The 6,359-nt window shown below is 52.7% G+C and overlaps 1 long non-coding RNA gene across 1 annotated transcript; it reads left to right on the top strand.

Annotated features, from left to right (window-relative positions):
• The first annotated feature begins 205 nt into the window (after nt 1-205).
• LOC123594325 lies at nt 206-2,318 on the top strand. Its single transcript, XR_006710748.1, has 2 exons — nt 206-637; nt 1,288-2,318. It is a non-coding gene; the product is annotated as an uncharacterized LOC123594325 (long non-coding RNA).
• The last annotated feature ends 4,041 nt before the right edge of the window (nt 2,319-6,359 follow it).

Below are 6,359 nucleotides of genomic sequence, written 5' to 3'. Positions count from 1 at the left end.
TGCAAGGATGGGCCCTTTCCTGCAAACGTCGCCCCGAGTCCCGCTGCCTGCGGGGAATCCCCGCGTGGGACCGTGCTGCTGGGCGTGTGGTTCTGTCACCACCAGCAAAGTGAGGATGGCTGGACGTGCTGTCTCTCCCACATTCCCCTCCTCTTTGTTTCTCTCAGGGAATGTCTTGGCCTGAGAGAAACAAAGAGGAGGGGAATGTGGGAGAGACAGCACGTCCAGCCATCCTCACCACGGACTGGGGGGCTCAAATAGCACCCATGTATTTCCTCACGGTTCTGGAAGCTGGAAGTCCCAGATCAGCGTGCCACTAGACTTGGTTTCTCCTGAGGCCTGTCTCCTTGGCTTGTCGATGGCCGCCCTCTCGCTGTGTCCTCCCACGGCCCTTCCTCTGCGTGCACGCAGGAGGGGCAAGCTCTCTGGTGCATCTTCTGGAAAGGACCCCAGTCCTGCTGAATGAGGGCCCCGCCCTCACGAGCTCAAACCTCAGCCACCTCCTCAGTCACACGGAGGCGGGGGGGAGGTTAGGGCTTCAACATAGGAATTTGGGGAGACAGAGTTCATTCATTCGTTCCATTGCAGGGAGGGGCCTTGGACTCTTAGCAGACCACCGTGGACATTCTCCCACCAGGTAGGTCTTCTCCGGAGCTGTCTCTTCCCTCTGAATGCTGCTGGGACTCGGGGATTCGTGCCAAGAAATCTTCCTGGAGGGGCGCCTGGGTGGCGCAGTCGGTTAAGCGTCCGACTTCAGCCAGGTCACGATCTCGCGGTCCGTGAGTTTGAGCCCCGCGTCAGGCTCTGGGCTGATGGCTCGGAGCCTGGAGCCTGTTTCAGATTCTGTGTCTCCCTCTCTCTCTGCCCTTCCCCCGTTCATGCTCTGTCTCTCTCTGTCTCAAAAATAAATTAAAAAAATTGAAAAAAAAATTAAAATATTTTTTAAAAATTTTAAAAATTAAACAAAAAATTTTTAAAGAAATCTTCCTGGAAATGTCTGGGCGCACCTAGGCAATACTGCTGACCTTAATGAAATGAAACCCAGGCTCTCTTGGGTGAGCCCTAGAAGGAGAAGTGTCAGATGGCAAGAGGGGGAGTAGAGGGCTCTGTGTGTGGGCCCTGGGGCTGGGGTTCTGGCCTGAGATTCATTTTCTCCCACGTCTCTGTGGGCACAATACAACTTCCAGGCAGGAAGGGGCTGCCGGATTCTTCTGCCCTGCCCCCTGCCCCCCCCCCCCCCCCTTTGGGCACTTGAACCACCAACCTGTCCCCCCTTTCATCCCCCAGGCCAGGTGTGGCCCAGGACCCCTGCTTTCTTCTCAGGAGCCCACTGAAATGAGGCTGGAACTTTCTAGAAACTTCTGTGATGGCAAATGAGAGAGTAACAAATGGAAGCCTTACCAACCAGCTTTGGAAGTCACCCGCCGTCACTCCCACCAGATTCTCTTTGTTGGAAGGCGGTCACAGGGGCTGGCCTTATTCAAGGGTAAGGGATTGGAACCCACCTCTCGACGGCAGGAAAGTCAAAGGCTTGGCAGCCATGCTGGAGAATCGCCGCAGCGGCTCCCAGCGCCCTTCCCATTCCCACAGGACTCGGGACGTACGGCTCTACCCTTCGCGATGCGTGGTCTCTCTTCCCGCAGGATCGCCATCACACCACCTACAGCCTTCGTGGGAGTCAGACCAGGAGAGAACGCCATGCTTTCTCTCTGGCTGAGGCCAGACCAAGACTCTGCACAGGGGAATAATTTGGTGCCCCTCCACAGAAGGAAAAAAATGGATTTCCCACCAATACCTTTCCCACCATGTAAAACAAGATGGAGGTGTGTTCCTCTCTCACGAGCAGGCTTATGTGTGACATGCGAGCCCTGGTTTATTAAGTCCTTAGGGACCCAGACTGCCGCTTTGCCAGGCATGGCCTCCCGTCCCCAGGTCACCTGTTGGTCCCAACTGACTGCTACAGTGACATTCCGGTCATCGGAGAGGAGAAAGGACCAAGACGAAGCAGTAGAGGGTCCCCAGAACTGAATTGTGATACTTCTGATTATAGCCTATTGGCCAAAACTCACCCACGTGGTCACTCTTAGCTGTGAGGGCCTGGGACGTGGGGTCCGTATTCCGGGGGGCCACGTGCCCCGCTCCAGTCGCTGATCCTCTTAGCGGGGAAGAGGGGGGAGAAAAGACACCGTAGGTTAAGAAGCGGACTCCGCCAAACTTATTCATTAAAACATTTTATGCGCAGACAGATTTACTCACTAATTTACCTCCCCTGGCTGTAGAAAAATTGATGGTCTAAAAAAGGGGCAAAGTGTCTTACACTTTTTGTGGTTCTTTTCCTCGTATCGGCTCGCCTTGGCAATTTCCCAAGTCAGAAAATTTGGTGGGGGAAGCCTATCGAAGAAGGGCTCACAAATCATCTAAGAAAACGAATCATTGTTTGCCGTGAGTAAGAAAGTTACACCATGCTTTATTTGGTTTCAGATTTTCAGCTGATCGCAACTGTATGTGTGTATTACAAAAATACCCAGAGAGAGGGGGTCAGTGCCAGCCAGGGTGTTTTTTAAATTTCCATATAAGGCTGCTGTTTACTTTGGTAGGAACTTGTGGAAACTTGCGTCAACTGGCAGGGGTATTTCTATTTATTCCAGTGGTATTTTGGACCCTCTAACAGACTGGTGCCCTGGGAAGCTACCCAGCTGGCCTGCCCAGCTAGCTCAGTGTCTGAGGACACGAGGAGGGACTCTGCAATTTACAGAAGACCGGGGTTCTGCCTGAAAGGTATGACCTCGGCCTTGGGGTTCTCAATGTGTGAACTGTGCCTCCATGTACTACTCCGACCCTGCTCATCGTCTAAGAGACCGGATTCATTTTCCAGCGCTGCTGTAGTGGAGTATCATGGACGGAACGGCTTCAACAACGGAAATGTGCTGCCTCACAGCTCCGGGGGCTGGTCGTCCACAGTCAAGGTGTCAGCGGGCCACGTTCTCTCTAACCTCTGGCACTTCCTTGGCTTATGGTGGCATAATTCCAATCTTCGGATGGCGTTTTCTCTGCATGCACGTGTGTGTCCTGATTTCCCCTTTTTACGGGGATACCTTTCACACTGGAGTAGGGGTCCACCCTACTCCAACGCGATGTCGTCTTAATTAATGACATTGACAATGGCCCTGGTTCCCAATGCAGTCATGTTCTGAGGTACTTAGGGATTAGGACTTCAACATGTGAATTGGGGGAGGGGACGCAACTCAACCCATAACACAGACATCCACATATGGGATGATTGTGTGTGTGTGTGTGTGTGTGTGTGTGCGTGTGTGTGTGTGTGTGCCTCTGCACACTGTGGCCTCAAACTTCCTGATTTTTTTTGTTTTTTGGTGGAGGGGAGAGTGGTTTCCACCAGTGATAACAAGATGGCGTATGGGAAAGTGGTTCACACGAAGGACTTGGGTTCTTTCCCAACAAAGACAGGGTGACTAGAGTCTAGGGAGAGTCTGAAATTGGACAACCACAGGCAGCTGGAGCAGGAGCATTGCCATCTACTGGAATAGGCATCTAAGCGGAGGTACTTTGAGTCTGCGTTGGTTATAATGTAGTAGGATGTTTGCCTCTAGAGTCAACGCGTTTGGTTCTAATAACAAAACCCTGCTGGGTACGGTGTAGACAACTGGGAGATTATCACATCCTGTGATCCAGAATCCCAGAGGCAAGCCAGCTCCTGGGTTGGTTAACTCAGCACTGGGTCATCCAGGACCCAAGTCCCTCCCCCCTTTTTGTTCTGGCATCGTCGGCATGTCGGTGTTGGTCCTCTGTCTCGCTTCCCTGCGTTCACAGAAGGGCTCCTCTGGTTCTGGCAGTCGCGTCCCAACACCAGTCCGAAGGCCTGATGAGAGAAGGCACCTTCCTCGAGTCCCTTTAAAAGAGTCCCAACAGACTTCCTCTCACACGTCATTGATCAGAAGCGTGTCGCTGGGAAGGGGAATGGAGTTGCCTTGACTCACTGTGCCTTATCAAGCTTCACTGTCTAGAGTCGGGGAGGGGGGGCCAGGAGCCCTTGATGCCCATTGACTGCCCTGTCCTTGAACAAAATCGGGGGGAGGTTGGCAGGGCAGAAGCGGGTAGGCCTACTGGGAAAGCACCTCCCCAAATCCGCCACATAGGCCCCGGGTCAAGTGGAAGGACAGGAGGCTTTCTCTGCCCGGGTAGAGGTGGGGGGGGGCAGATCGCAGGCGGGGAGAGAGCGCGAAAGCCACGTAGAGCCGTCCGTCGATACCTTCTTAGAATAACAGTTCTCATCAGGCACTGGGTCTGACTTTAAGCTGACAAATGATTTTCTTTCACAATAAAAGTACAAACAGAATCCTAATTAATGAATTTGCCAATAGCTGTTGCCTATTTTATGGGCCTCAGCCCAGATTCAGTCTGCGGACAAGATGAGTGAGTGTGCGTGTGTGGATGTGGCCATAAATCACCCGGGGCCCGGGACAAGGGCAGTCTTCCCTGGGATCTTCCCAAGCAGCCCTGCCGGAGGGAGCTGAGACGGCCACAGCAGCCACGACAGCCATGAAAGCCACAGGAGCTGGGACGGCCATGGCGCCTGCGGGAGATCTGTGACGGCAGAGACTGGCCTCGGCTCAGGCTCACAGCTGCTGCTGCGTGTGGCTGTGAGGGCTAACGTTTTCCTGAAGACATCATGGGCCCAATCTCCTCTCACCCCTGGGTGCGTATTTCTCCTCTTATCATTTCTACCCAGGGAGAGGCCCGTGCTGCCATCACGAACCTACTTGTTTTGGAAGAAATGCCCGGAAGTGGTCATTCTGGTTGGGTTGAGGGATGTGCCTGTGTCCTTCCTTCAAAGACCACGCGTCAGCCTGGGTCCTGGGCACCGAGCAGGGGGCGGGAAGGACAACGGCGCACGAAGCCGTCCAGGCCTTGTTCTCGGGGGCTCCACAATCTCACCTGGGCGCTGGGCAGATGGACCACGGGGGGAGGAAGAACTTTCTGCCCAGCCCTTTGTTTCTCACGGAAGCCCGGAGAACGTGAGCTATGGCAAGGCCCACTCTCAAGTCATGCAAGAGGCAGTTCTACTATGACCGTAGGACAACAGATGTCCGATGCCCGAGCGAGCGCGAGATGGACATTCTGAGAAATTTGCTGAAGTTGGAGGTGCCGTGGGTCACTTGCATTTTGAAAAAGCTCCCCAGGTTAATTCTTTTAAAATAAATTTTTTTTTTTTAACGTTTATTTATTTTTGAGACAGAGAGAGATAGAGCATGAACGGGGTGGGTCAGAGAGAGAGGGAGACACAGAATTGGAAACAGGCTCCAGGCTCCGAGCCGTCAGCACAGAGCCCGACGCGGGGCTCGAACCCGCGAACCGCGAGATCGTGACCTGAGCTGAAGTCGGACGCTCAGCCGACTGAGCCACCCAGGCGTCCCCAGGTTAATTCTGATATAACTACCCCTTCCTCTTTACCCAGCCCCGCCTCCCACACTGCCTCTGTCATAATCGCCGAATTACAAGAAAATAACTAATAGCCTCTCACATACTTACAGACAGTTGAGTGTCTACAGCCTTCTCTATCCCATTTCCCTTCATCTGCCTGCACAGGCCTGTTTTCCAACTACTGTTAATGATTAATAATTTGTTTAGCATTAACTGAGCTTTCCAATTTTTTTTGTTCCATATTTTCCCTGCCGTTTGGCACACTTCTTCAGAGCCAATTCCTTGCCTTCAACACAACATCAATAAATTAATTTCCTTTATTTTTGCCCTTGATGTGGGCTGAGAAAGCCCAGTATTTCGTTTGTAATACCTGGCCCTCCAGTATGTCTCTTGTTTTCCCAGGAGGGAGATAACCTGTGCGGGTTGGCACTCAGTGGGACAGCCTTTAGACGAACGCCCACAGTGGGAGCTTACTCCTATGACGTTCCCATCTTTAGGAGCACGCACTGTTGAAAAGGCTTCCCAAGTCTGTCTACATCAGTGCCATTTAAATGCTTTGTTTCCTTCAGAATCTTAATTTTTTAAAAATGTTTATTGTTGAGGGGCGCCTGGGTGGCGCAGTCGGTTAAGCGTCCGACTTCAGCCAGGTCACGATCTCGCGGTCCGTGAGTTCGAGCCCCGCGTCAGGCTCTGGGCTGATGGCTCAGAACCTGGAGCCTGTTTCCGATTCTGCGTCTCCCTCTCTCTCTGCCCCTCCCCCGTTCATGCTCTGTCTCTCTCTGTCCCAAAAATAAATGAACGTTGAAAAAAAAATTTATAAAAAAAATGTTTATTGTTGAGAAAGAGGGAGACGGAGAGAGTGCAAGCGGGGGAGGGGCAGAGAGAGAGGGAGACACAGAATCCGAAGCAGGCTCCAG

This window comes from Leopardus geoffroyi, chromosome X (genome assembly GCF_018350155.1).
Source record: "Leopardus geoffroyi isolate Oge1 chromosome X, O.geoffroyi_Oge1_pat1.0, whole genome shotgun sequence".
In the NCBI taxonomy this organism is placed as follows: Eukaryota; Metazoa; Chordata; class Mammalia; order Carnivora; family Felidae; genus Leopardus; species Leopardus geoffroyi.
The sequence above is the reverse complement of the archived record's forward strand: the minus strand, read 5'-3'. Positions and strand labels throughout refer to the sequence as shown.